Source organism: Henckelia pumila, unplaced genomic scaffold, assembly GCF_033568475.1.
Source record: "Henckelia pumila isolate YLH828 unplaced genomic scaffold, ASM3356847v2 CTG_19:::fragment_3, whole genome shotgun sequence".
Lineage (NCBI taxonomy): Eukaryota > Viridiplantae > Streptophyta > Magnoliopsida > Lamiales > Gesneriaceae > Henckelia > Henckelia pumila.
The window spans coordinates 1,374,044-1,385,871 of NW_027331777.1; the positions used below are offsets into that span (position 1 = coordinate 1,374,044).

Sequence of the window (11,828 nt, forward strand, 5' to 3'; positions counted from 1 at the left end):
TTGAGTCTCTTGCATGATTATTGAGTAAATATTTTCAAGTACATTACATCTACATATGTTTGCTAAGTCCTTGAATCAAGAAGGAAATAAAATATTTTGAACGAAGTGAGTTGATTGTGACCATAGAAAGAAGTGTATGGACGGGCTGGGAGACGTTCTGGCTTCCCTTACCACCTGACGTGTATGGACGGGCTGAGAGAAATCTTGGTTTCCCATACCAAACATTGGCAAGACGTGTTGGGAGATATCCTGACTTCCTTGCGGCATAGTGCATTGCAGCCATGATCTAGATCGAAACCAGAGTCACAATTCAAGGATCTAAGTTCACAGTTACAGTTACAGTTACAGTTACAGTTACAGTTACAGTTACAGTTCATTTATCACTATGTCTCAGTACAGTTTATTCAGTTACAGTGATTATATTCGATTTAGCCATGCATATGTTATATTCATGTTCTCTCAGTTTTGAAGTTTATTTTGTTTAAAGTAAGGGCACAAAACAAAAGTATTTTTAGTATCAGCTATTTTTAATCTGCGTGTGCATGTATTTATGTAGTACTCGTTATTTCCCCCATATTCTTGTTGGGCCTCTAGGATCACTACATCTACTTGGTGCAGGTTTATTTTATCATAGAGATTGAGGGGCAGTACTATCGAGTGAACTGTGATGCAGGCACGGCACATCCCTTCGACCTATGCTAGTCTTCCGCAGAAGTTTTATTTTAGCAGTTAAAATTCTTTCATTTTGTTGTTTGGACAAATGTATTTGTAAGAAATGTTAGAATTATTGGTGGACATGTAAATATTAAATTATATGATCTATGGCGGTTGAAATGTCGAATCTCTTTCTCAGGTTTTCGTTCACTTTATTGGTCTAGTTTATTAGTGTTGTTGGTCGTGTTTTTAGTTGTTGTTTGTGCCAGATGGTTTGTTATATAAATAGATAGATCATGCCAAAATTTTTAATTTTAAAAATTTTGAAAATCCGTATTTTATTTAATTTAATTTAAAGTAGAGTTAGGGTCGTTTCAGATATCTTTTGATATCTTTAGTTATATTTTGCTTTATCTTTTATTTTTGATTGTAAACTATAAATAAATTTTTTATTTTCATTAATAATAGTTTAGTTTTCAGAATATACAAAAATTATTGAAAATTATAGAATTTTTTATTTAAAGCTTTGCTTTGTTCTACAAAAATCAAACTTATCAAAGTTCATAAATTTTGTGGCGTTTGTCGATTGTTCTTCTTCGTGGATTGTCGGAAACAAGTTTTCTGAAGGTTTCGTTGAGATCAATTATTTTCTTTGTGATTGTTTGTTGTTAGTTTCAAGTAAACTAGAGGTGAATAATCCAAAATCATTACTTGTTTCAAGGTCGGAAAAAATTATTTGATTTCCTTTTGTTATTGGATTGAGAGTATGATTTGATATAATCGTGTTTTCTTTCCATACAACGAGGATTCATATCAATATCACTTGTCAAACAAATCTTGCAGCAGCTGCTGCAACTCCCTCATCTCTAATGGAGCCAGACGATAAGGTGCATGAGAAATCGTTGTCATCCCAGGCACGAACTCAATTCCAAACTCAAACTCGTGGACTGGGGGAAGCCCTGGAATCTCATCGGGAAAAACATCTGGGTACTAACTGACAACTGGAAACTTCTCAAGAGCCATAATCCCCGTGGACACATCAATAGCATATGTAAGAACCTAATGTAGGGGGGGGGGGGAAATTAGATTCTATTGGCAACTTTAGCAATTTAAAATGATTTTGTAAAAAACTCAAGCAGAAGACTTAGGGCAGTCAAATATAAATGAAGTCATTAAATAAAGTAAATGACGGAAAGTAAATAAAACGGTAAATAAGAGAGGTTATGTTTATTAAAGTTCGACGATAAATTGTCTACGTCTCCCCTTGTTGGTTAAGATCGATTAACCAAGATATCACTAGCACTTTGTCTTGGCCTTGATGGTTCCAAGTTAGCCGATACAACAATAACACAATTACCGCGTCTCTTGGCCTTGAGGGCTCCAAGAATAGACTCACAACAACTCGAAACACTTGGCCTTAAAGGCTCCAAGGATAGCCACAACAACTAAATAAACTCGGCTTCACACTCGAGTATACTCAACAACGATTTTCAAGTACTTATACAACTTGATACACAAATATGTAGTGACTCGCACCGTGATCACCTACTAATCAAAAGCTTAAGCATGAAATTAATCAATAAATAAACTTGATCAGAGTAAATGCAGAACTTAAATATACTAATACCAGAAAAGTATAACTTAGTGGTTAACCCTGCAATCCTGCCTCGGTCACCACCTAATCTCCTCAACCTCAGGAAAACTATCTGCTATCTGCCCCATCGAATGGGGTTTCCAGACAACAGAAAAATAACTGGACGTGAGCATAAAATGCTCAGTACAAGAGTATGAGTATACAATATTATATGTGCATGTATGCATGTGCATGGGTGCCATGACTCGAGGTCAAGAATATCTGATCAAGAACAGACTTGGGCCTTGGGTATATAACACGTTGTGTCATCGCTTTGGGAGGTGACCTATATACCAAACTGATGGTGACCTGACACTATTCCATGTGTCCAACCATCTATTGATAGGATAGGATAAACACCCTATTACAGGATATCACAAGGATAAAAGCTCAAGATGATCATTTATGCAACATAATACCATGTCATAATACATGCAGATAAAATCATGTCATATAAACAATGCATCACATAATACATGCATACTCAGTCAGGGTATCTCGAACAGTACTTCGTACCTTACTAAGGCAGATCTTAGATGCTCCCATCTAGGTTCTAAGCCTACCATGCAGGTTGCAGCACTACAATATAATATAACCATGCATTAACTTGCATGACAAACAAAACCTACCATGCTATAAAAGCCTTAATTAAACTATAGCATACTCCCTATTTTTTGTAAGGAGCTAGAGCTATACCTACATCCGTCCTCAGCCCGCTGATGTCGAATGCCACAGAGCTTGGGCACAGCCCTACTATGACCCTTAGACTCCTTGCCAAAGCTCAGCTGCTTGGCCACTACTACGGTGATATGAATCTTCTGTATGAAAGGCAACACGATTTCAATGAATCGCACCTCAATTCGATAACAAAAGAATTCAAAGGTTTTGTCCCGACTTTGAAACAAGTAACAAAATTTTGAAATCTCCACCTCTAGTTGAACCTGTAACTAGCAACAGAGAATTCACGATAGAAAACAATCAAAGATTCAATTAGACCTTCAAAGGAACCTGTCTTTGACAACCCAATTGAAAATCGATTGACAAACGTCACAAAGCTATGAAACTTTGATAAGTTTGATTTTGGGTAAAGCAAAAGCTTTGATAAAATTCTAGAGAGAATTTTGTATTGAATAATTCAATAATATGAAAATCTTAATTGTTCTTAAAATAATGAATGTTGTAGTATTTATATTACAACCCAAAATATTGAAAGATAATGCAAAATAAATCAAAAAATATTAAAGATATCTCCTAAAGTTTTCTAGTAGGAATAAAAGACCTAAAATAAGCAAAATAATGCCAAAACATTAAAAATCCCGAACACACACACAAAACACCTTCGGTGCATGTAAAATAATTGGGGCGGGCACGCTAGGGCTAGGCGCGGGCGCGCCGAGGGCTCGCACAATTCTTCGTCAATTTGGCATCCGTAAGCGCGGGCGCAAGATCAAGGGGCGCGGGCGCGCTTCTTCTTCGCAAAATAAGGGCGCGGGCGCGCGAGTCTGGGGCGTGGGCGCGCCTAGGCTGCGAACAAGGTCTTAAATTTCTTCACTTTCTTGACCTCCTTTGTCCTCAATAAGGTGATAACTACCTCCGAATTGAATATCAAGAAATCTAACGCCCTCTTGCGACTTCAACATCAAGGATTGAAGTGCTTCCTTGAACTTCTGAGCTCGGCCTCTCGTAACCGGTCCTCGTGGCATCTCCAACGGATCCTTAGTCACTTTATCAGCATGCGAGCCATCCATGATCGCATCATCCTCTCCTTCTTGAAAAGGATTTGTCCTCAAATCTTGTTCATCACCTACATCAAACGGAGATAAGTCAGAAACATTGAAAGTAGCACTGACATTATACTCACCTGGCAAATCTAATTTGTAGGCGTTGTCGTTGATGCGCTCTAATACTTGAAACGGTCCATCGCCTCTAGGTAGAAGCTTGAAGCGTCGTTTTTCAGGAAACCGCTCTTTCCTCAAATGCAACCATACCTAATCTCCTGGTTCAAACACAACTCTCTTCTTTCCCTTATTTGCTTGCTTTGTATACTGCAAATTCTTTTTCTCAATGTTCGCCTTCACTTTTTCATGTAAATTTCTCACAAATTCCGCCTTTTTCTTACCATCCATGTTAACCCTTTCACTCATAGGTAAAGACATCAAATCCAAAGGGGATAAAGGATTAAAACCATACACAATTTCAAAAGGTGAAAAGTTTGTAGTAGAATGCACACTACAATTATATGCAAACTCAACAAATGGCAAATTGTTGTGAAAATTCCTCGCAAGCGTACGAGTGTCAAGTTTTAATATAGTGATTAAATCAGATATCGATCCCTCATAGAGTAAAATGAAAATATTTAGTACTTGTAATTAGAATAGTCCAAACTTTATCTAGAAAATCAAACTTTGAGAATTTTGCAATAAAAATAAAATAATTAAGAGATTTAAAAGCACGCACACAACTTTCAGATTAAAAATCAATCAGAGAAAAATGGTCTAGAGGTATAGATTTCACCTGGTTTCAACAACAATCAATCCTAATTAATTTATCTTCATTAATTTCAGTCAATTAATAGCCAAGAACACTTAAGTTTATTATTTCCCTCTCCCGAGCAACAAATAATGTTTATCAACTACAATTCAATTCCAATATTCCTATTAAGAATTTATCGCAGTGATCTATCACAAAACAATGTTCTTTTTTAAAAGCTCTGTTAAAATCATACACTCTCCCGAGCTGTATAAATAATTAACAGTGTAGTTTCTAATGTCCTATTCAAAATCCCCTCTCCCGAGCAATGATTTCAAATAAATATAACAAATCAATTATTGATCAGATAATTGAAAAGACAATCAATTCTAGAAAAAACAATTAATCTAGAAGAAATTCAATTCAATAAAATCAAAAATTCATGAAAGCGTCTACACCAGGTTCCATCCGACCTCTAGACTATAAAAATTTAGTTCATAATAAAATTCTGAATAAAACAAAACATGTTCAGAAAATTCAACATAAATTCAGAATAAAATAAAAATAATAAATCAAATCCGTCGTCGATGCCGTGTCCGGACTATCGAACTCCGTCTTCGTTCTTCAGTTAAGCTCCAGAAAAATCACCAAAGTTCACGATCTCAATCTCTGATATCCTAATGTGTGTGGCGGCTCTCCTCTCCTTCAAGTCTGATTCAATTCCTTTTATATTGCTCAGCAAAAGCCCACAAAATCAAGCCCAGGAATTAATTGCCCGATTTAATAAAATTTCCAAAACACAGCGACTGGGCGGGCGCTCAAGTGAAGGCGCGGGCGCGCCTCAATCTCGTAATTTCCAATTCTCCAGTCTTCAATAGCATTGCGCGTTAGCTCTTCTTCCCTTCCTCATCAGCGCTTGTTTTAGCGCTAAACTTTTAAGGCCCAATAAGAAACCCAACACTGTTCCTTTTCTTTTCTTTGAACGTTCCTTTCTTCTCTTCAATTTTCTCTTCTTTTCTTTTTCCTTTCTTTTATTCTTTTTTTCTCATTTTTCCTCTCATTTTCACATAAAATCAATAATTTCCTACACTCACAAAAACAACAAAACATCCACATAAATCTGCTCGAAACAAACAATTAATAATTAAAATCATATATAAATTAAGTGTATAAAATACACTTATCACAAACATTCCTCCCAATTCTTCAAATTCTTTTTAATTATAGTACGCAACAAAGTTCCTAACGTTCTATTAACAACTTCAGTTTGACCATCCGTTTGGGGATGACATATAGTCGAAAATAGTAATTTAGTACCAAGTTTGCACCATAACGTTTTCCAAAAGTAGCTCAAGAAACGAGTATCTCTATCAGACACAATACTCCGAGGCATGCCATGCAATCTAACAATTTCATTAAAGAACAAGTCCGCAGCATGAGATGCATCATCAGATTTATGACACGCAATAAAATGAGCCATTTTAGAAAATCTATCAACCACTACAAAAATTGAATCCCTCCCCTTCTTAGACCTTGGTAGTCCTAAAACAAAGTCCATAGAGATATCTACCCACGGTTCACTAGGAACAGGAAGTGGAGTATACAAACCATGTGGTTGTTGTCTAGACTTCGCTTTCCTACAAGTCACACATCTTTCGCAAATTCTCTCAACATCATGCTTCATATGTGGCCAATAAAAATGTTCATGCAAAACTCCATAAGTTTTAGCCAATCCAAAATGCCCCATTAAACCACCCACATGTGATTCCTTAACAAGTAATTCACGAATAGATGACTTAGGAACACACAACTTATCCTCCTTAAACAAATACCCATCATGTATGAAGAATTTATCTTTTGGACCATGCAAACATGACGCGTACATCTCACCAAAATCAAGATCACTAGGATATAACTCTTTCACATACTCAAATCCTAAGAATTTAGAATCTAGAGTAGATAAAAGTACATACCTTCGTGATAGAGCATCTGCTACCACATTTTTCTTCCCTTGCTTATACTTGATAACGCAGGGAAAAGTTTCCACAAACGTCACCCACTTGGCATGTCTCTTGTTCAGCTTTTGTTGTCCTTTGAGATGCTTCAAAGACTCATGATCCGTATGAATCACAAATTCTTTTGGCCTCAAATAGTGCTGCCAAGTCTCAAGCACACGAACCAAGGCATAGAATTCCTTGTCGTAGGTAGGATAATTCAATGCTGCTTCACTTAGCTTTTCACTGAAGTATGCAACTGGTCGCCCACCTTGCATCAAGACGCCTCCAATCCCTATACCTGACGCATCACATTCAATTTCAAAGGTATTAGAAAAATTAGGTAAAACAAGTAAAGGAGCATTAATTAATTTTTGCTTAATAATATCAAAAGACTTCTCTTGCTCCTCGCCCCAATGGAATGGAACGTTCTTCTTGATCACCGCAGTCATAGGTGCCGCCAAAGCGCTGAAATCTTTTACAAATCTTCTATAGAAACTTGCAAGACCATGAAAACTTCGAACTTGACCAATAGAAGTAGGCATTGGCCAATCTCGAATTGCACTTACCTTTTCCTCATCAACCTTGACTCCTTGAGCACTCACAACAAAACCAAGAAACACAAGTTCTTTTGTACAAAACACACACTTTTTCAAATTAGCATACAAATTTTCAGCCTTTATTGTGATTAGCACAATTCTCAAGTGTTCAACATGCTCATTCAAATTTTTTCTATACACCAAGATATCATCAAAGTATACCACAACAAATTTTCCAATATAAGCACGCAAGACATGATTCATTAATCTCATAAAAGTGCTAGGTGCATTAGTTAATCCAAAGGGCATAACTAACCACTCATACAAGCCATACTTGGTTTTAAAAGCAGTTTTCCACTCATCGCCTTCTCTCATCCTAATTTGATGATAACCACTTTTCAAATTAATTTTACTAAATATGCTAGAACCATGCAATTCATCCAACATATCATCTAGTCTAGGAATGGGATGCCTATACTTGATGGTAATATTGTTAATGGCTCTACAATCAACACACATTCTCCATGAACCGTCTTTCTTAGGCACTAACAAAACAGGTACAGCACAAGGAGACATAGACTCACATACAAAACCCTTATCAAGAAGTTCACTTACCTGCCTTTGTAGCTCTTTTGTTTCCTCCAGATTACTCCTATAGGCTGGACGATTCGGCAATGCACTTCCGGGCACAAAATCAATTTGATGCTCAATTCCCCTCAAAGGTGGTAATCCTTGAGGCAAATCCTCCGGAAATAAATCTTCAAATTCCTACAAAAGAGAAACAACATTGCTCGGAAGATTTCCGGCTATATCACTTGTGTTAAGGAGAAACTCCTGATAGAAAATCAACACAAGTGGAGTATGCTCATGTAGAATCTCTCGCAACTCACTCTTTTGGGCCATGTATATTTTTTTATCGGCCTCTTTTCTTTCAATTTTTTTTTCATCTTTTTTTTTCTCATTTTTTTTTCTAAGGTCATCTCACTTTTTTGTTCACTCTTTTTTCCGGCCTCTTCTTTCTTTTTCTTTTTCAAATGGTCCTCCAACACTTGCTTTGGAGACATCGGTAACAATACAATAGGCTCCTTTTTCAAGGTAAAAGAATAACGATTTTTAAAACCGTCATGTATCACCTTCCTATCGAATTGCCACGGCCTACCCAACAAAATATGATAAGCTTGCATAGGCATCACATCACATAACACTTCATCTACATACTTACCAATTGAGAGAGGTACCACAACTCGCCTAGTTACTCTCACTTCAGAACTATCATTAAACCACTGCAATTTATAAGGTTGAGGATGCTTTATAACAGACAAACTCAACTTTTCAACCAGCTCATAACTCGCCACATTAGTGCAACTCCCACTATCAATAATAACACTACATACTTTGTTATTCACAAAGCATCTAGTATGGAATAAATTTTCCCTTTGAGGCTATTCCTCCTCCTTTTGTTGCACATTCAACACTCTCCTAGTCAGTAAAAATTCTCCAACCACCGCATCATATCCCTCCTCATCAGGATCCTCCAACGCAGGCATATTATCATAATTTTCTTCCTCACTCTCAGACTCAATCTCACCACTAGCATTCATAATCATAATTTTTTTATTAGGACACTGATTGGCAATATGACCAAGTCCTTGACATCTAAAACATTTAATATCCCTAGAATGAGTATTAGTAGTTTCAGGTGTACCTTTACTCACTTGTTTTGGTGCCTCCAATTTGGTGTCAAATTTTGGTTTGGACACCGGCTTGTTGTCCTCCCGTTTTGCAACGTTTGGACGCCAAGAAGTGGACGATCCTCCACCTGTAGGAAGTCGACCAGCTCCTCTCCTCTTGAGCTACTGCTCCACCTTCATGGCCGTCTGCACCATCTCATCTAAATCAAAACAGTGGCGAAGCTCCACTTGATCTTGGATTTCTCTATTCAATCCACACAAAAATCTGGCCATTGTAGCCTCATTATCCTCCTCAATGTTGGTCCGGATCATCGTGGTTTCCAACTCCTTGTAGTAATCCTCCACACTCCTTGGACCTTGCTTCAGAGTTTGTAATCGCCTGTACATGTCACGATAATAATAGTTAGGCACAAACCGCTTCTTCATGACACGCTTCATCTCCTCCCACGTCTCAATAGGCGGCTCCCCATACTTTCTTCTAGTGGTCACTAATTGATCCCACCAGATTAACGCATAGTCTACAAACTCAACCACTGCCAACCTCACTTTCTTAAGATCAGAATAGTGATGGCAATCAAACACAAACTCCACGCGCTTCTCCCACTCCAAATACGCCTCTAGGTCAGATTTCCCATGAAACGCTGGAATTTTCATCTTAATGCTACTAATATTTCCATCCTCCTTACTCCCCTCCGCATATTTTCCCCGTACTGCTTCTCGCCTATGTCTACCCCCATGTACTCTCCTCTCCCCATCCCAATTCTCATCAAAACTCTCCTCATCTTCTTCAAAATTATTCCCCTTCCTATCTTTATTTTTTTTTCCACTACCACTACTCTCCTCCAATCTACTCATTCGCTCATGAAGAGGTTCCAACTCCGACCTCATCACCCTAGTAAACTGCCCCATCAATGCATCCATTTGGACCTTGGAAATTCCTTGGTTCACACTTTCACTAGCATCTTTATTAGGATTCATGGTACCTTCAAGAAAAGGTTAGTGATAAAATTCCTCACACAAGTTCTCACAGTTCACTCCAAACGAATCACTCAAACACTCTTTTTCTTTCCACTCAAAATTTAAGTAGGCTTTAGCTTTGTGTAAAAGTGAATCAAACTCTCAAATTCACAGCTTTTAAACGCTCGAAGATCGACTCTCAAAGATTGACAAAAACAAGAAGAAGAAATTTATGGATGCTCGAATTTTGACTTGCACCTAAGGATGAACAAGAACGAAAATTGTCCACAAGTTATCTTGCTTCTTATAATTTTTTTTTTTGAAGCTTTTTTTTTTTTTTCTCGGTCCTTCAAATTTTTTTTTTTGACCGATTTTTTTTTTTTGACTTTTTTTTTTTGATTTTTTCTCTTTTTTTTTTTGAATTTATAACTTGTAGCACAATACACGAGACTTGGGTAACAAGTTTGAAAGAAAGACACAGAAATTTGAGATGAGAGAGATGAAGAACGAAGAACAAGGAAAGTTGAACGAAGAACGAAAAAAGAATATGGATTAAAGAAGGATAGACTTACTTGAATCAAAACCTTTGCTTTGAATCCAAATGATATGAATCTTCTGTATGAAAGGCAACACGATTTCAATGAATCGCACCTCAATTCGATAACAAAAGAATTCAAAGGTTTTGTCCCGACTTTGAAACAAGTAACAGAATTTTGAAATCTCCACCTCTAGTTGAACCTGTAACTAGCAACAGAGAATTCACGATAGAAAAAAATCAAAGATTCAATTAGACCTTCAAAGGAACCTGTCTTTGACAACCCAATTGAAAATCGATTGACAAACGCCACAAAGCTATGAAACTTTGATAAGTTTGATTTTGGATAAAGCAAAAGCTTTGATAAAATTCTAGAGAGAATTTTGTATTGAATAATTCAATAATCTGAAAATCTTAATTGTTCTTAAAATAATGAATGTTGTAGTATTTATATTACAACCCAAAATATTGAAAGATAATGCAAAATAAATCAAAAAGATATCAAAGATATCTCCTAAAGTTTCCTAGTAGGAATAAAAGACCTAAAATAAGCAAAATAATTCCAAAATATTAAAAATCCCGAACACACACACAAAACACCTTCGGTGCATGTAAAATAATCGGGGCGGGCACGCTAGTGCTAGGTGCGGGCGCGCCTTTGTTGCGCAGGGCAAGGCGCGGGCGCACCAATTGTAAGGCGCGGGCGCGCCGAGGGCTCGCACAATTATTCATCAATTTGGCATCCGTAAGCGCGGGCGCGCGATCAAGGGGCGCGGGCGCGCTTCTTCTTCGCAAAATAAGGGCACGGGCGCGCCTGGGCTGCGAACAAGGTCTTCAATTTCTTCACTTTCTTGACCTCCTTTGACCTCAATAAGGTGATAACTACCTCCGAATTGAATATCAAGAAATCCAACGCCCTCTTGCGACTTCAACATCAAGGATTGAAGTGCTTCCTTGAACTTCTGAGCTCGGCCTCTCGTAACCGGTCCTCGTGGCATCTCCAACGGATCCTTAGTCACTTTATCAGCATGCGAGCCATCCATGATCGCATCATACGAACACTGTCCGCTAACTATAAAAATACTACTAACTACTCCAACTCTTAAAGAAAGTGTAGTGACACTAAAAAATGGACATGAATGTTCCGAGTCTTACGCCGGATTGGAGGCTCCGAACCTAGGATTGGTTGGTCCGAAGTGTACGAGTTCGGAGGGCCTGAAGATATTCGGAAGGGTGAAGTTCGGACGATCCAAAGAGGGATCAGACGATCCGATCTTCATTAGATAAGATGGGATAAGGAAAATAATCTGATTGGCTGGAAGTAGAGTTTGGACGATCCAAAGTCTAGAATCGGAC

At 37.6% G+C, this 11,828-nt stretch overlaps 1 pseudogene; it reads right to left on the reverse strand.

Moving 5' to 3' along the window:
* Positions 1–1,473: 1,473 nt before the first annotated feature.
* On the reverse strand, positions 1,474–9,418 carry LOC140870749 (uncharacterized; annotated as a pseudogene).
* Positions 9,419–11,828: the final 2,410 nt, after the last annotated feature.